The sequence below is a fragment of the Cloeon dipterum genome, chromosome 3, assembly GCF_949628265.1.
Source record: "Cloeon dipterum chromosome 3, ieCloDipt1.1, whole genome shotgun sequence".
Taxonomy (NCBI): domain Eukaryota; kingdom Metazoa; phylum Arthropoda; class Insecta; order Ephemeroptera; family Baetidae; genus Cloeon; species Cloeon dipterum.
The window spans coordinates 13,887,793-13,907,106 of NC_088788.1; the positions used below are offsets into that span (position 1 = coordinate 13,887,793).

The following is a 19,314-nucleotide window of genomic DNA, read 5'->3' on the forward strand; positions in this document are numbered from 1 at the left end:
GTTTTTCACCTGTGGGAGTAACCACTGAAATATCATTAATTTATGTTACAAGTTAATTTTTCATAAGCAAAGTGGTTAAATAATATTGCTTATTAAAAATTTGTTTTTTTAAATTTCAAACAGTGTTAATAATTTTTTTATAAAAATAATTAACTTTCTTAGATTGAAATCTTTTATAATTTCATTCCTTTATTTTTTTATTGACAATCTCGGATGGGAGTAATTTTTTACAATGATTTTTTGCGCTGAAGTTTGCTGCTGGCGTACATGCTCAATCAGGTTTTTTCAACACCATTGTGTGTCTTTAGCGAGCAACATTTTTACGAGTCTTGATATTTCATAAAAATTCACCGCGCCAAGATATTTGAAGCATGTACACTTTGTTGCTTGTAATGGGTCATAATTATTTTTAACAGCCTTTTTGATGCAATTGATGCTAATAACGATCGTTCTTGTGACGCTTTGAAACACATTAAGGCTGAAAATTCTTCGTTTCTGTGGAAGTTTTCGTGTCTTCTTCGTGGTTTGAGATGGCCTATTAAATGCTCTCAGAAGGAGAGAGAGAGAGAGCCTTTTTGGCCTTTTTGTGGAAAGGTCCAACACCTGCTTCAATCGTTGCAACGACCCTGTAAATTATGATTTTTTCTATTAACCCTTGGAATTTGCTAAAAGTCACGTCCAAAAGCACATAGAACATGTTTGGTATACAGCAGAACAAAAAGGATTATACTTGAGCTCCTTTTCATGCCTCGCCACCCAGAATTCATTCCTGCAGGACTTACAGGCAACCGACACGTTCTCTTGAAGAACACGGGGACAGTTTTTCGGTTAAATTTTGTTTGTATTCGGACATTTTCCCACGAAACGCTTTTTTGTCCCCAAAAAAGCTATTTAGCTGTGAGTCATGTGTCGCTTTGTATTGGACTTGGAAAGCTATTATGCTCTACTTTAAGGTCCTAAAGACAGTTACTTGATGTTTTTCACATTCTAGAAGCTCCACGACTGACATTTAAATGGTTTTAAACGATTTAATGCGAGGTCCAATTAACTTGGATTCAAATATTCTTTCAGATCAAAAGTTCTAGAAGAAAACAAAGCTGGGCTAAAACTGTTTTTATTTGCATTGGATATTTGTAAGTTTTTCACCAAGCTTCTACAAAATAAAACTGCTGCTTTTTTAAACAACGAAATAAAATTATTTTGCAATTGAAAGGAACTGTAGACATTACAGAGCTTCTTGGTTGTTGCTGTAGCTTTCACTTTTTGTTATTTTTATGCTATGGCATCGATTCTTGTAGAAAATTTATTACTTGGCTCTTCACAATATTTTTATTTTATAAAAGATTTCAATCTAAGAAAGTTAATTATTTTTATAAAAAAATTATTAACACTGTTTGAAATTTAAAAAACAAATTTTTAATAAGCAATATTATTTAACCACTTTGCTTATGAAAAATTAACTTGTAACATAAATTAATGTTATTGATTCTTTAAACAATGTTTTTCTAAAAATTTCAATTTATAAATACGATAAATACCAAAAGGTCGTAACTAACAGAAATTAGAAACTAGGTAAATCTAAGATCGTACTTTATTAGCTTGCAATCAGTTATCAATAATATTTAATTGAGTTGTATAATAACGGATGATATTAAGGTCGGTGGCAAAAGTAATTCTTTTCCTGCTAAAAGACTTGACAAGGGCAAGAGCAGAGCGACCACATAGTTAATATTGCAGGGTGCAGATCTTTTATTGATGCGCTTCTGTGTAATACACAGCAACAGGAAGGGTGGGCAAAATCAGGCGGCGAAAATGCATTTGCGATGCATGGCAACAAAAGTGATGGTTGTTTGCGTGTGTGTTGTGTAGTTGTGATGTGCACTCACTAACTATGCATGCGCGGAGCTGTCTAGCTGAGTTTGGATCGCTCGAGGTGTAGACAAGCGTTCAAAAGCGGAAAATATACGCCGCCGCCCCTCGCGCCGCGCACTATCAGGTGCTCAATAAATATTTCAAGCGCACGTTTTCAACAGTTTCTCTCTCAAAATAATGAAAGGAAGGTGGGGATGAGAGAGAGAGAGAGAGAGAGAGAGAGAGAGAGAGAGAGAGAGAGAGAGACGCGTTCGGACGAATTAGCGTTGGAGGAGAAAAACAAGACCTCAACAAGCATCTTTTTTCTTGCTCTGGGTGAGTCTCTCTCGCTCTCGCTGTCTAATAATTGAGGTGTGAACAAACGAGCCAACCAAACTCGGCGGCGGCGGCGGGAATGCGAATCAATTTTCCATGCGCGCTGTCGGGGCCGGGGTTAATTAATATTTCAGGCCAGCCAGTGGGGGTGAATTTGCGTTCTCTCTCTCGCTCGCTCGCCCGCTCGTCATTAATCGCAGCCGCGCGCCGCTTGCTTTTATCGTTAATTCCGAGCGGATGCTCAAAAGGAATGCTCGGCGCTTTGATCAAAATTATGCACCTGGAAGCATGCAGAAAATCCGATCAGATTCCCTGCCTACTAATGAGAGCCGCCCGTAATTATGCTCTTGTGCGTGTTTATTCTCGCACCCTTTAGCTGCCGCCGCAGCCATTAGCCCAACATCTAATCGAGTCTCTCTGCTATATACGCTACGAGCCTGCTGGTCTCAGCCCCCAAATTTCTATTGAGTTATGTGTGCGGCGGTTCGCGTCCGTATAATCACGCGTGATTATTTCACGCCGGCCAACGCAGCGCGATAAAATAAAACTGAAGCGTTCGTCGTGTGATGGGCAGCAGGAATTTCTGCTTTACTACGCGCGGGGTGTATAATTCACACTGGTTTAGAATTTCACAGTGGGCGGCATGCGGAAAGGTCCCTGCGTTCGACGAATTGGCCGGTTTATTGCACCAGCTAGGCGAATCCATTTTTAAATTCTGTGCTTTTATTATACCAAAAACGAATATTTCTGTGACTTTAACTTTTAACTGTTAATTAAATTAATACTTTTATTTGTTGCACACCGTAAGTGCAGTTCTTAATTTTAAACCGAAAAACCCTAAATCATAAGGAGAAAAAATGCCAAATAAATCAAATACAATATTTTGCATTAATCTCACGGCTTGAGACAAAGCTAAATAAAAAAATAGTACAAGTTGATTCGTGTATCAGTCATTATACTTGCAAAGGAGCGATATGATAGTCTAGCTCTTTTTAAAAAATTTAAAAACAAAATCCGTCACAAGCGCGTCACGTGTCAGCAAAAAGGATTTTTTCTGACCGTAAATGGGGCGTCGAGATAACTCTGGTTTGTTTTTAAAGGCCTTATATAACGGTCTAGTTAGCCATGAATTTTTTAAATGCGTCAGATTGCGGAAATGAAAATTTTGAAAACAACTTGTTGGCAATAAAGCATCTGTTTGTCTATGCTAATTTTCATGTCTGACTGGATATAATTAAATTTTAAAAAACCGGCAATTTTCTTTTAATAAATCCAGTTTAGAAAATTGAAACCAAATAGAAAGCGGATTAACTCTTGATGGATTGCTGTTAGTGAAATTTTAAAAGTAAAAAATTAAATAACACGCTCTTTTACTTCATACACCGGCTGTAAATAGAGCGAAACCATATTTTCGATAATTTTAAATTAAAAAAAATACCTGCATTGTATGTATTCCTTTATTATTTCTATTCTTAAAGTAGAAAGCATATTTTCAACAACGATGCTTGCTCCATAGTAAAGTTTCTCTATAGTGCAGCGCTGAATACTGAATATGACAAAACACAATCTGCTCCGGAGGTGATGATGATCCCAGGCGCAGCAGAATCCATTTACGGGTCGCCGAGATTTCTCGTTCAGATTGTATGAATATGCACCGCGGCCGGCATACACATAAATATAGCTCCAGTGGGACGCATAGATTTACGTTCCTGGTAAATTTGGCCTCTGGCGCTCACGACACGAATAAACGAGAAATTCAAACCGGCATTTTGAGAGTACGCGTCTCGCGGTGTGCGATCAACGACGCCAATTACTCAATATTCATATTGAATGCGGGGAAAATTACTAATTACACCCTGTTTGCTGTGTTGTAACAGCGTTTAATTAAACGCACGCACCGTTTTGATCGATCTGGAGCAAGATTTTTTTAACGAATTGTCAACAGCTTTTGGCACGGTTTGGTCAAGTATAAGAGTCCGCGCCGGCGGCCAACTTTTGATGTTTGTTATAGTTGGCTGACCACTGCTTTGCATTTTATGCCTTTTCTTCGTCGCGCCAAGTGTTCTTGGCCCTGGAAGTATATCTCTCGATTTGGGCAAAGCAGCAGCCAAGGCGTCCATAAAAACCTAATTTCTCTGCTTCGATAAGGAACAAACAGCATATAAAACCAACGACAACATTTTAAATAGGATGAATTTTTAAAAACATAAACTGGAAGTGTTGAAAACACCTTTTTTGTTTCAATTTTGTTCTGTTGTTTCGACAACAAAAATACAAACAACTCTAGATGCTGCTAGATTTCTGACGAAGTAATTTCTCAGTATCTCATTCGACCGGCAAGACAACTTTGTTAACATTCAATTTGATCTCTGGATCCGAGTGAGTGCGTGTGTAATATTACAATGTCACTTGCAGGCCAAATAAAGCAATTCTAATTACCGCGTTTCGCAAGACGAGGAAGATCAATTTATCAAGGAGAAAATTAATTCGAGTAACGGCTTGTGCGCACGTCTCATTCATCAAAATCCGATGGTGTGTGTGTGAGCGTGGTGCGAAGACCCGAAAGCAACAAACTTTGCTAATAAGAGCGCTAGTCTGCGGCCACCGCAATTATGCAGCCCGCCTCGCGTTATTTGGTGGGTGTGCGCGCGACGGCGGCTTGCTCCGGCATCATTAATTTACCATCCGGCCCCGAGCAAACTTCATCCGAACCTCAAAGTTTGCTATGAAATATTCGCTTATAACATTCCGATTTGATTAAGTGCTCGAAAGACAATTTCGCCCGCACCGCGACTGCTCCCATGCACGCAGATATGAACGCGCTGCTCCGACCGCACTCCGCTTGTAATGTCAATCTTCCTTACATAACCAAACTTCGCAGAATATAACGCACCCAATCAAATTAGAGAGGCTGGAAAACACAATCAGTGCTCTATAAAAAGTTTGAGCACCATCAACAGGAAGTTTGGAAAAGAATCAATGATGAAATAAGTCTTTCTGAGGTTTATTGCTATTTTAAGACTCCATATAGGTTTCCTGATATTGGCTTTTTCTTGAAAAAGGAGAGGTTGATATAAATTATGTGTTGCAAACGTCCAAGAAACAATAAAAGTGTTGTCATTTTAGATAAATGGGAAGATATATTCATGGCACTTTGCCACCGAGATTTTAGGATGCAGCCCTCAGCCTTCGTTGAGGTATAAACATGAAATAAATTTTCCTTATTCTAGATTTTATTTTGTGATAGAAGAAACAGAATTTAACTCTTTGAAATGGAATTTCGGGCTCGTGAACTTTTGTAAAAGGGAGCTATTTTGCAGGGAGATTTCGTCATTTTACCTCTTTTTTTATTGTGATCACAGCAATGAAAGCAGATGATCATTTTCAACAGCCCGTGATTTCTGTATGGAATTCTGTGGTAGTAGGTTTTTGTTTTGAAGGTAAATAGTACTGCTGATGACGCTTGAGGGGTCGAATTAGCTGCTAATCAGTACGAGAATGTGCGAGATAATTTTTCGCTTCAATTGTTCACTCTGTAAACACATAGGTTGATGATGATGATGATAAATTTATGCTCTGGATAGTACGCTGAATGATAAAATTTAATCTGATTTAATGAGAAAATCTTTTAAATATCTATACGACCCTTTTTTATGTGCATATATCTCAGCGAGGATATATTTATTTGAAATAGTCTAATTCGCATTAAATTATGAAGATGTGGCAAATACAACAAAATCTCGAATTTTATTCAATTTTTGCTTATTGCTCAAATCCTAAGACAATTCATATGGAATTTGATTAATCGCAATAAAAAATTTGTGGGATAGTGGGTTCGAGCCAAAAGGAAATGCATCTGGTTCCTTTGTAGACGTAGATTTAATCCATAATTAAGACTGTTAAGTTTTACATAATAAATATTTACAATAAAATCTCAAAGGAAAGTCAATATATAAACAATAAATATACGCATCAATATGCGAGTCGAGAATAACAATAATTATCACAGTTAAATACAATGCTTACCCCGGTATTATCTTCGGGTCTATAAGTTATTACAAGCGTCATATATGCGCACGACATTATACTCCCGGCCGGAGAGGTAAATGCGACATGACCGTATGCGTGCGTAGGTGAGCGGTCAGTGAAGGTAAATTATACAGGGTAAATGAGAAAAGCTTATCACAAAGAATAGCGACATCTATAGGTTACAAACTGAGTTAACGCGAGTGTGAGCGGGAACCGCTACAAATTTAAAAAAAAACATTGCAAATATTTTAATATTTTTTAACAGAAAAAATTATGAAGTAAAATAATCAAACGTATAAAATTAAATCACAATTACATCATCATTCGACGCGACAACATTTTTTATGCAGACGAATTCATGACGCAGAAGAATCTGCCTGATTAAAACAACAACTCCAGCTCGTCTATTTTCGCAGGCTCTTCCCGCATAACTCTAGGCGATCAACTTGATTGCGGGCCAGGCCGTTTAATTGAGCAGTAGACATTTAAAAAATGCGTTGCCATCAGAGGGCCAGTCGCGGCGAGACAAAGACAAACGCACGTGCTGACGGGGCGTTATAAATTTTTCGCGACAAAAGCGGGCAATCTGTCGCCTGGCGGGAGCGAATTAGCCGTCGCGGGATTAATTGCGCCTGGCCATTTATCCGCGCGCGAGCGAGCGAGCGAGCGCGTATCCCCGAGAGTCATTCGTCGCCGCCCGTTCATTACGGCAGATTTTTTTCATCCGCGTGCAGCACCTGGCCGGTCGTTTTGTGCACTCACTTGGCAGGCAGGAATTTTCGCTCCGTTATTGTCGCCGCCGCCGCCACAGCCACGGCGATGAATCAAACTTCAGCTTGCATTGCGTGAATGGAATATCGGCGGCATTGTGTACACACACACACACACGCAACCCCCGCGAACAAATGTGCGTCTTGTCATGCGTAAAAGCAAATCCCTGGCTCCCCCCGCCTATAGCAAGGAAACAAATAAACAAACAACCGTAAATAACAACGAACCAATTTTTATTCACAAACACAAATCGATGTGTGCTCTCTCTCTCTCTCTCTCGTTTATGCTCTAACTAGCAATAAAGGCAGTTTCCACCCTCCCAGCCTGCTTCTTTCCGGTATCGAGTGTATTTTCTGCTGCGTTTCTACGCGGAAATCCCTTCTCTAACGAACTGTTAACGTGAAGTAAGCTGATCTGGGGTCAAAGGGCCTGCGGCGGGCGCGCAAGTTTAACTCTTATTTGCCTTGGCGAGGGCGGTCCAAAAAGGGGTGCCTTCGGCCTTCAAAGAAGCTTAAAACACATAAACGCGTCTCGCTGAAACACTCAGCTTTTAATGAGGCACCTCGGGGGATGCGAAAAATTACCAGAATTCGCCGCATTTCCTGCGCACTAAACGATCTGCGTTATTTTGACACTCCATCTCGATTGCATGATGCTCTAGGGGTTAACAACTATGCGATGACAATGAAACCACAGGACAAGAATTAACTAGGAAACGCCGCTTACCGACCGAAATTAAAAGTAATTTTTATCAGGCTTGTAGACTTTCATGAAATTAGAAGAAAACGACCAACGAAAAGTTTGAATCTAGCACCATAGGCGAGCTAAGGAGTCGAGCCTTAGTACGTATTTCGTCTTATTTCCATGTCAATTTTTGTCGAGAAAATTCGATATTATGTAATTTTTATCATTTTAATTTTTGCGCTCAGTAAAAAGCTGGTGACTTGTCAACAGATTAAAATATTGAAAACTGCTTCTAGTAATTTTATATAGGTGACAAGAAATTTTCACCTTGTGGAAAAAATAATTGTAAGCTCTTCGAAATAAAGGTGTGTTCGATATTTCTGCGAAAAATGCAGCTCCGTTCTGTTTTCTCACGCACTGTATTGACATTCAACCGATACTTATAAGCATCTCTTCTTCTTTGTGGCATTCTGCTGAGTGCGTCGTCGTGTACATGTCGGCCGCAGACTTGAGCACGGAGAACATACAAAAATCACTCGCGTTTCTTGTTCAATCCAGGTGAAAACGCGAAAGTGTGGCCGGGAGAACGACATATTCGGTTTCAGCCGCGACCGCAGCATCACGAAATAAATGTAGAAAACATTGCATGAGCGTGCGAGAGAGAGAGAGAGAGAGAGAGAGAGAGAGAGAGAGAGAGAGAGAGAGAGAGAGAGAGAGAGAGAGAGAAGGCAATGTTTCAGTCCATTCAATTGAAGCTCGCCTCTTTCGTGCACCTGGTGCGGCTGACTAGTTTTGATTCGATTTATGTATGTGAATTCAATGAGATTAATATTAAATTGAGTCGGAGAAAGCTCGAGAGTAAAGAAAAGCTTTAAAACTCTAATTTTATTATATTTTTTTCATTAAAAAAGTGACGCGATTTAGTTTGAAATCTGAGATGAAGCTAATAATTTGGCGAAGGTCGAAGCTATCAACGTTTCCTCGCTACATTTTTTAGAATGGCTATTTTGGTGGCTGGGTGCGAAACACACTTTCCTGTTCGCAGGACAAACCTAATTTTCCCTTTCGATCGGTCTATTTCGGTGCGGCAGACTGCTATAAAAAATCGCACGTTGCTTCAGTCCGATTTTATTACTAAATAATAACACCCACGCCCGCCTGCCGAACCGTGAAAAAAGCGGCAGCGGAGGCGTCACGCAAACTTGTCAGATGCACGGCCTTTGAAAAGATTTGCACTGCCGAGAGAACATCTCTATGCCCAGCGAGAGGCGGGAAGCATGTTTTTTAGAATCCATTTATGAGTCTTTAAATGATTTAAAAGTAGTTGAATAATTAAATCAGGACGCGAAATTTTAGCTCGGGGGTGTAGGCCAAAACGAGCTTGTTCTCGAGTGTGCGATAACATCGGTGTTTGTCAAGAAAATTGCTGTAACCATATCTCATGTGGCTTTGTCGCTGTTCTTTTCCTCTCTATTCGCCGCTTTAAATTGAGAAAGGAGGCAAAATAAATTTCCCGATGTTTAATTTTATTCCATTTCTGTTTGGAGAAGTGGATCATTTTTTGTTTCAATTTTCTAATTAAATGAAGTGGCTTGTTGACTTTGCCTCGATGAAACACAGTTTATTTGTAGAATCGACCTGGACGCGACCGAATTAAGCGTTGGAGATAATGAAACTGCTCGAACAAGAGCCGTTTTGTTATCTCGGCTGCCAAGGCGCCGAGGGTCTGGATTTGGGGCTGCCAAAGTTGCTCGTCGCTTGTGTGTTGGGACCCAAATGGTATTAAGTAAAAAGGGATAAAGCGCCCCGGCAACACGGAAAGCCTTGTTGAGCGCGAGCTGATAATCAGGAAATCAGACACACTCCATAAGGCTGATATGCGTGAATGGCGCCCCCAAGGGAAAAGGAGGAGAAAAGCAGAGGTTGCGTGGCCTGTTATTATTATTGACGTGCGGGTTGCTTTGAGAAAAATGTATAATTTTCCCCAGCAGAGCTCATTCGCGAGAAGACGTCGGAAAACATATTTTATTTCTTACGTCAAAAAATGCGGAGGCACTAATGATGATGGAAAATGGATACGTAATGTCCAAAAATCCATTAATTATGTTCAGCTATCTCGCTTGTCAGGCGAGGAAGAGTGGGTCAACACTAAATGTTTTTTTACAAATGCTTCTAATGAATCAGTTCTGCTCTTGAATGAGCATTCTGAAAGAGACGTGCGTGCGCGCGGCGACCAATTATACAAATTAGCAGAACATGACTTCTAGCTCTCTCTTTGCGCTTAAGACGTCTCTTTACGAATTAACGAGAAAATTATGCAATCGTTTGATTGGGGCAAATTTTAATTGGGACGCAGCTGGCCTCATTATTTTGCGCCACGCACCTTTCCGGGGCTATCAAAATCTCCAATCAACTTGCCGCCCACCCCGAAAGTGGCGAGGCGCTAAATTTCTCAACGTTTTGAGATGAAATTGCGTTGGCGCGAGCCAAAATATTTTAATTAACTTCTTGTCAGACGATAAAGTCCTACCACGCGCTAATCCAGAACAAAAGGGATAATTAGAGTGAACTCTTTTGGGCAAACCGACGTGATTGTCTCGACACCTATAATCTCCTTAAATTAGTTTGAAATTATAAGTGTCCCGCGGGCAAAACACGAGAGACGTATCAAGTAAACAAATACAGAAATAAATCCCAGATTTTCGCATAAATATTATTTTATTAAATCAAAACCAGTTTGACTTGCAGATTAAAAAACAAAATAAAGCCCTTAATTTAGCATATTCCGATTTTTCTTTCGGAAAGCCAACGAAACCGAATTTTTCCGATACATCTGCGGAAAAGTCACTTAGGATGCGTCAGCAGCATCTGCTCGCAGCGAGAAAGCAATTTCTAATAACTTTATTATTCAAAAGGATAGAAAGGGAAAAAGCGAGCGTCATCTGCACGACCTCGCGCGTGCATAATATTGTAGGAGCCATCTTCCTGCTTTAATTAAAAGAAAAACGAGCCGGCTGCTGAATTGATATTTTCCACGCGGAAATGCGGTGTGCGACGTCTGAAAGTTTGTGGCGATGCAGAAAGGAATAAATTACCCGTACGAGTGGCGGGCGGTGCAGCAGCCTGCGCCTTTTCCCTTTGATCCCTTTGTTGTCTTCAATAAAAGAAAGTCGCGAGCGTGTCGCGATCAAGTTCGGATAGGCCAGTCGCAATCAAACAACTGACATGACCATAGAGCGGCCCAATTCAAACTTCAAACGCACAGCTGCTATTGGCAATTTATTGCAAGAAATAGGTACAATGTTCTTTTGAAAATATCAATTTTAAGAATGAAGATGATAGTTTTCCTAATTTAGAAACCATACTTTAAGAAAAAGAAAAATAATGATTAAGTATGATTAGAGTTATAATTTGTGTCTTAAGTAATTTTTTTTGCAATTTTGAAAATTAATTGGATTACACAGTATCTCAAAACCAATTAAGGGTATTAATTTGTCAAAATATTGGGAAGTGTGCTAAAGTTAATTTTTTTATGGAATACAAAATCTCGAGTACAAATCTTTCTCAAATAATCCAGATTCCAAAGAATCAATTTTCGTTACTAACAAATTGTTTTAATATTCTTAAATTCCTATATGTTAGGAAAAACCCATATTTTGGCCCGAACTATACTGATTAATGCTGAGCTGAAGGTACAGCCCAATTTATAATTCAACATTGTTATGAATTTGAATCGTTATTTTAATTTTGAAATATATTACTTTTACAATTTAATACATTCTTTTTTATTCTTGCTATAGGATTTAATGCTTCATATCAAAGGGAGAAGGAAAAATGTGGGTTTTAAATTTCTGTAGGATTTTTAAAGATCACACACTAACGCGATACAGCAATAAAGCTGTTGAATGTAAAAAATTCTTCGAAATTCCCATTTTCTGGGTTACTGAGGCTGCAACGGGTAAAGCAGACCAAATAGGAACACGCCACACACCCTTTAACATCAGGTAATCTCCCAACAAGGTCCGAACAATTGGATTTTTCTGCCGAAATGAGCAAAAAAGTAGTGCAGAAAATTTTGCATGGTCGTTGACGTAATAAAAATACGGTTTTTTCAACCGGAAAATAAACCGAGTGGGTATTTTTTGACGTAAAAAGGTACGAGAGTCCCATTTTTATGTCAGCTTGGTAGCTTCGGAAACCAGCGGGAATGCCTTTGAGAATCCTTTGTAAAGGAACCAAAATTTTTATCGTGTAATTTCAGCTGTAAAATACCTTAAAACGTACCACGTAAATGTTTTTCTGTAAAAACGGTTCTATAAGAATTTCGTAAAGCTCCATCGTTGCTGATTCAAGAAAATTGCACCTGAGGGATCACAACGGGTTTTGAGCGAATTCCACGTGATTTTATGAGCTGTAAATAGTGTTTTGATTTTTAAAGCCAGACATTATAAACATGCCAACAGAACAAATTGCTAGTGGCATACAATCGAATCTGCGCGATCGATTTTTATCAATGTGACGGAAATAATTGAAGTCTAGAGTCAATTTTTAGCGAACTAATCAACACACCAGCTGTCAGTGGCCATAAAAGCGTCTCAGGGCGTACTGCGCCGAGACATGCAAATCGAGTCGGCAGCGATAGCGATCTGCCAGGCTGAAAAGTGCTGCTGCAAAAATCTCACGGTGCCAATTGAATTGGATGTAATTTATAATGGCGTCCGAGGCGAGTGACCCAAAAGCCGGCTTCTCATTCAAACCACTCACTCAGTCATTTTAATGTAAATATGGGTGCCCGGCCGAAAAGCCGGCAGATTAGTTTCGCCTCTCCGTTGTAATGAAATTCGGCCCGCTTATATTTAAGCGTCTTAATCAAACACAGAGCGCGGGATGCCTGCAGGAAGAGTGCAAAAGCACGCGGCGTTATCGCCGCCTTCGAATACACGGGCGTTGGCACAAATTGAAAATAATGGACTGCGATAATTTCAGAATTTGTTGTCAACGCGCTTTAGTAATTGGCGCACATGCGATGAGTCACCGATCGATTCGCGGGGGGAGAGAGAAACACACTGGTTCTGGTTTCGTTATTATTAATTACCTGATCATTCATTCTTGAAATAAGGCAATTACGCTTAACATGACAGGTCCGAGTCGTGCTTCGGCACCTGTTTGGACTCAGCTGGACAACTTCATAAGATACGTTATTGATCAGCGGTGACCAGACCTGAATCTTGATGTCATTATTCAGGTGTGCCTCCCGAGAGGCTGCCTGCACATCAATACTCCCAATTTGAATTGTTGTTTCTCTCGCATTCGAGTACAAGCCTACTCGCAGTAAAGATACATAAATTACTAAAGGACTTTTAAACCAGCAGAGTCTGATGTAAAAATACGTAGTCTCTGCACGCCGATAGATTTTGACCTAGTGGCCGGCTGGCCAGACTGACAGGTTTTTTAATGAAAGTGCTTATTATTTTTGTCTTTAGTCAGCTATTGTTTATTTTTTACTACCGTTGCTGGCTCAAATCTCAAATGACAAGCAGCTGACCACGTTAATATCTAAATTTGCAAGATTTTGATTCGATTTCCGAGCAGCTGAATTCCGTTGAGAAGGTAACGTGACAAATTCGAAGCATAGACTTCTTTGAGAAGATTACCATCTGAGCGTATACTTGGAGATGATGACAATGAAAGCCTATAGAGAGAGCGACTTAAAGTAACATACGTCTTTTGACGCTTCCTATTTATTATTCGCAGGTTTTATGAGTCACTGCGCGTCATCAAGATTTAAAACGTCTTACTCGACTTCAAAGTGCCGCGTGCTCATTGTCAGTAGCTGCCGAGGCGACGCCTTTTCTGTAAGGCAATGTCAAAACCCGCCGCCGCAATCATTATCGACATGCTGCCCGCACTCCACCAATGTGTACGCAGCGGCACAATTTGCTCATTTTTCACGATCATCTGCTAAGGTGTCGAAATTCGAATCGTGAAGATTTGTGGCTTGTTCAAGTGGGATGATGTTGCCAGACTCTAAAAAATTCATTTCTGCCCATGATATTGATCGAGAGTTTAATTTGACGATTACCATTATTAAACAAATAGGTTAAAAGGTTTATTCAAACGTCAATATCCATATTGAATTCACTCAGACGTTAAAAGTTTTTTCCAAGAAATAAATCAAACTTGTGGTATTGGTTCATCCGAGTGGTCCATGAACACTTTCTTAAAGAACCATCTATTTTCGCTTTATTACAAACAGTACATAAAAATTCATTTAAGATTTACTATGATATGAGTACTCTTTATTGGCAGCTCAAGGCAATGTTTGATTGCTGAGAAAAAAGTAAAAAAAAAATTGTATTATTAAATTTTTATAACAGCATTTCTCAATCTTGAACATTAGTCTGTCCGCAAAAATACTACCATACAATTAAAAGGGGTAAATTTCAGAGGTCTTTAAGAGCTAGTTTAGAGGTGAAAATCTTGAAAGCAAATGAACAATAAAACGTCTGTCTGGATTTCACTAATATATAGAACAAAAAACATTCTCTCCAAAATATCTAGACTTCGAAACCACCCAGCATTCCACATCACGAATTTCCTGGCCCTGATGGAAAGATCTGGTAATTTTTTATGTGTAAAATTTTTAGGTTTATTATGCAAATTGTCGCAAAAAGGCAAAAACGATTAGCTTACAATTAGCATCATACAATCCAGTGCGTCAATTCCAACTATCTTATCCCTCTCCTTTACTTAATAGAATCATGGGATATTCAAATTACTTGCTCCTTCTGGGACCATTAAAGCTAGAATTCAATTTTCTTATTATCTCGTTTCATTCAGATTCACCAATTTCTGCACCAATAACCGATTACACCGCTCGTTAGTAAATCGATCCTCTGCTCCGCTGCACGCACGTTGTTTTCAACTCTAAACGTTTCCACGTTCCGGGCGGCAATTTGCATAAATTAATCTCCTCCGCGGTTGGAGCAGAGATTTCACACTGAATTGGCCGACTCATCGTCGGACTGGCAGCCGCAGATTTCGAGTCGAAACCGAGCTTTGCCTCCGCATTTTCCTTTGTCCGCTCGTCGAGAGGCAGGTACAAAGCGGGCGGCAAATGATATACTGTTATCGCCCGGCGAGCGCGGCCGCCGCAAAAAGTAAAAGGAGAAAAATGCTGCTGTGCAAATCGAGTGTATGTTGGCTGGTTTGCCGCGCGATGGGTCCGCCGCGCCGCGTTTGGTTATGGAGTGCGCGCACAATTTATTCCGCAGCCTTGTTGCGAGAAGTTCGATCGCCGGCGGCCACTTTAGGACCAGTTTAGCAGCGAAAAGGATTTATCGCGGCAGCCAGGCTTTGTTTGCCTCATTCACGGGTCACGCATTCTGAGTGAGTGAGCCTCGTGAGCCGCTGAATCGTTTCGTTCTTTCTTTCGCCGTGTGTGTAACACATTCGGCGGCCACATTATGATTGTTATTCACAATAACATCCCAAACTTTCCACAGATTGTGAGAAACAGTAGATCGCGCATATCGCGCCGCCGATCATCTTCTCACTCGTGAAGGAATTTTGTTTTCTGCTTCGTTACAAGGAGGCTGGCTCACTTTGCCATTGTTGCAAGGCTCCACGCTAAAAGTAATTTCGGACCTCGCATTTCTGTGTTATCGCTTTTGTACAATTACGTTGGAAAACAACAGTTTGCTGCCTAAAATATGGGTATTAAAAAGTCTTGACGGAAATCAACAAAAATGTTGCAATTTTAACGATTGAGAATTTAGGACAACCAACTATTTTTGTTTCTTTCTATAAGCACAAATGACTTGTTAACGCCGGTGTATATTTTTAACCTACAAAAAAATTTGAATTCACGCGGTGAAGTGAAGATTTTTCGTCCAACAATTCACATATCTTTTTGAAAGTTACTTTTGAAACGAGAAAAATTACATATTTTGGCCGTTTCCGTCGATTTTAGATTCCAATCCGAATGCTTATAAGGATTTTGCCCATTTGGCATACAAATCTTAATTTTCTCGATGTTACTACTTTCAGTTTTAATCCCGTTAATTGATTATATAGTTGGGAAAAAACTAAATATTACATCAATAAAACTGAAGCTGATTTGTAAAATTAAAAAAAAACACAATTTCAAGCTAATTTTGTAGATCCCGTTTATACAGAGCTTGGGAAATTTCTCATGGAATGAATATTTCCCAGTTTAATTCCATTTTCTCCAAAAACTATCGGCTTTGTAAGAACATTAAAAGAAAGACGCCAGGTAATTGACTAAACTTAGAATCAACGGTTGGCTGATTTCAGGAAACTAAAATTAATTCAGTTAATAGCTATTAGCTAACCATCTTGAGTAGTCATTCGTTAATTTTAAATTTCTTTATTTGAATTTTTGTTTGATACATATTTCATTTTGACAAAAAATATTTGTTTTAAAGAAAAAGAACTTGGAATATCCTGAAAATGTTGGGTCAGAAAATCGCTAGGAGATGAGGAGATGGATTTTTTTTAAGAATGAAAAAATATGCCACCCGCACTGAAAGACTGCTCTGCGGCACAGTTTCCATCCCTTTGCAAGGCGCAAAATTATTTTCAAAATGTCTGTTTTGTTTTGTCTGTTATGCTAGTCTCCGTGTTCGCATTGTTTTATTATATTGATACATTGCTGTTTATTTTAACTGACTGTGAGAATCAACTTGACAATGAGTGACAATACCAAAGAGATAACTCACAGCTATAGGCATGAAAAATAATGGATATTCTTAGAGTTCGAGGAAATTCACAAGTCATATAAAATTATCTTTTGCTTTTGCTATGCATTTAATGATATGACCGTGGCGGAGTACTTACCAAGGAGAAGAAGCGATAAATAACGCGAAAATGTTTTATCTATAGAAGCTTTCGCGGTCCATTACCCATCAGCACCATCGATTAAATTGTGAGATATAGTTATTGGGCCGATCTGAAAGGTGTAAGAGAGCAGGAGCGAGAGAGCTAGTCAGTGTTTTAGTGGGGCAATTAGCACGCCGCTCACGCTGCGGCAATAAAACTGTCAGAAGATATATTAATAAACTCATTCCAAGATTGGGCCTAATTTTGCCATTCCGTGTGGCGCTTTTCCTTCTATTCTCCTTCATAAATATTTTACGACCGTTTAAACGCGCGCATTAGGTATGCAAACTCAAATCCACCACCCGACCTCACGGCTGGGAAATAGAATAGAGAATGTTCCAGCGTGTGTTTCTGTTTTTGACAGCGAGTTGTTCGCTCACACACGCGTTCAGCACACGAATTGGGCCCCGCGCGCCGCGAAAAGAGCGTCGATTCGGGCCCTTTGTGCGGCAAAGCATGTTACCTGGTGCGTTAAAGCGGCCGCCAAAACAAGCCCAAGTTGTTATTCTTACAGTGGCCGCTCCAAAGCAAATATTATACCTCGCCGCGCAGCACACACACACACAAGCAGCAAATTGCCTACACTCGGCGTTCTGTGTGCCAACAATGGCAAACACTCCAATCCGCCGATGGCCGCTGCCCCTCCAGAGGAGCTCGAGAAAAAACAAACAGCCGGGAAAACGGGAAACTGGCTTATGTCTCGCGATTTTTTGCTTTCCTCTCTCCACCGTTGATCTGAAACACGAAAATAGCAAAAATAGAGCCGGCGTGCTTTTTTTTATTTGTGCCACAAGTGGGTTTCTGAGCAAACGAGCGATTCGTTATTGGCTGCGCGTGTAGTGGAATTGACGGAGACGAGCTGCCAGTGACAGTGTATTTGATGCTAATTAAGCCCCTGGTGATGGCTCGTGCGTGTGCAGTGTAACCAAATTATCTTTTTGCGTCGATGCGTAACCATATAAATATAGCGGTCGTCGAACGGGTCAAAAGTCCTGTTTCCTATTGATACAGATGTTAATTAGTAAAGTCAACATTACTGAATTGAGAGTTAATTATTCATTTGCAGTACGTCGTCAAACATATAACCCCCACCCCCATTATGATTTTTTAACAGTAAATTGTTAAAAGTTTATTGTTAATAATTGAGACTAATTTTCAAGTATAGCATTTTTCATCTTAAGATATTCCCTCAATTGTAGGATGAAGCTCGAACTTATCCAATAGGTTGCTAAGTGAATATGTGAATTTTCCATAAAATTGAAAGTTCTAAATTGATGCTAAATTCCACAAACAGGTAATTCGACTCACAACTTGGCAAAGCGGGCAAAGCAAACAATGATAAATACGAAATTTATTGCTCTCCGGTATATCCACCTAAAAATTTAAAATGGATCGATACTAGCCTGAGGAAAGTAGAGATCTACATACATACTAACTGATCATTAACAATTAATTTTTGAATTGTTGGCTTCAGCATGCGGGCAATCGAAAAAATTGTTTGAAAAATTTACAAAAAGTAGAAATTTTGGTAATTAAAGAAGGTAAAGTTTTCTCATTGTCAATCTCCATTAAAATTTACAGGTGTATTTGACAATGCATATTTTCATGGCTATATATATCCATCCCTCTCGACGAAATCCTTCTGATGGTGCATCAACTTCAAGGAGACTATAATATAGTGCTAAAGCCATAAAACAAGTGTTTAAACTTAGCAGCATGCAATCTCTAAAAAATTGCCTGGATATAAGTTAAGGCTTTACCTTAATCCTTCGGAGTTGGTTTATGCACTGACAATAAGGATTTTCCTAATTTTTAAAGTCATTCCTCCTTCAAAAAACAACTACAAAGTAAATGAAATAGGCATGGCGAGGACCATTCTGTAGGAATCCGGAAAATAAAAGGCATGCCTTATTAGAAGTAAGGGGAAACTCGTACAACTATGTAACCAGACCTTCGGAGGCACTAATTGAAAATTTTAGGAATACGTGGGTTATAATGATTTTTTACAATTTCACGGAAGGCGCTTCGGTCCTGTAAATACTAAAAAAGGAAAGCTAATTTTCACAAATCAACTTGATTTATTGCTTTTCCCATTTTCAGTAATGAATTATGCATCAAATTACCGATCTAATCTCTATACTGCTTTTTTGAACCGTCCAATTGGAGCTGAAACACTCCGCCGGACCCACTTGCAACTCATTTGCAAAAAGCATCTAATTTATTTATTAATGCGGCCACATTTCAAACAGATTTACAATCCGGTTTGCTCGCAAACCCAAACGAGTGCGTGCTGCCTCCTTTAATTTTGATCGCTTCATAAAACTCGCGGAGCTGGGCTCTGGCAAAACCGCATAATTGGCCGCCTACCAAATCATACTCGCACACACACACACCTCCGAGTATTATATGCGGCTCGCGGAATGTTCTTTTTAATTTAGAATAGCGCCTAATTATAAAGTGAAAAGCGGAGGAAACGCTGACAGCTCCACTTTGTAGTGCCTAACGAGATGCTCTCGAGTTAAATCATCATTTTTTCTAGTACGATATAGGCATAGGCACACACATGCCCTCGCCCGTGTTCCGACAAGCCGAGAGAGATAGGTGGAGAGACTTTTATAAAATATCATGCACTCGAATCTTTAATTCTCTTTTCCCACCTTCGAAGGCAACTTGATATCCGAGGCCCAGCGCACGTGTGATGGATGTCTCTCCCCCTCTTCCTCTGCCCGCTGCCGCCGCCGC

At 39.7% G+C, this 19,314-nt stretch overlaps 1 protein-coding gene across 1 annotated transcript in view; it reads left to right on the forward strand.

Moving 5' to 3' along the window:
• Positions 1-19,314, forward strand: part of LOC135939216 (netrin-1-like) — a 45,233-nt gene that overhangs the window by 8,847 nt on the left and 17,072 nt on the right. The window lies entirely within an intron of this gene.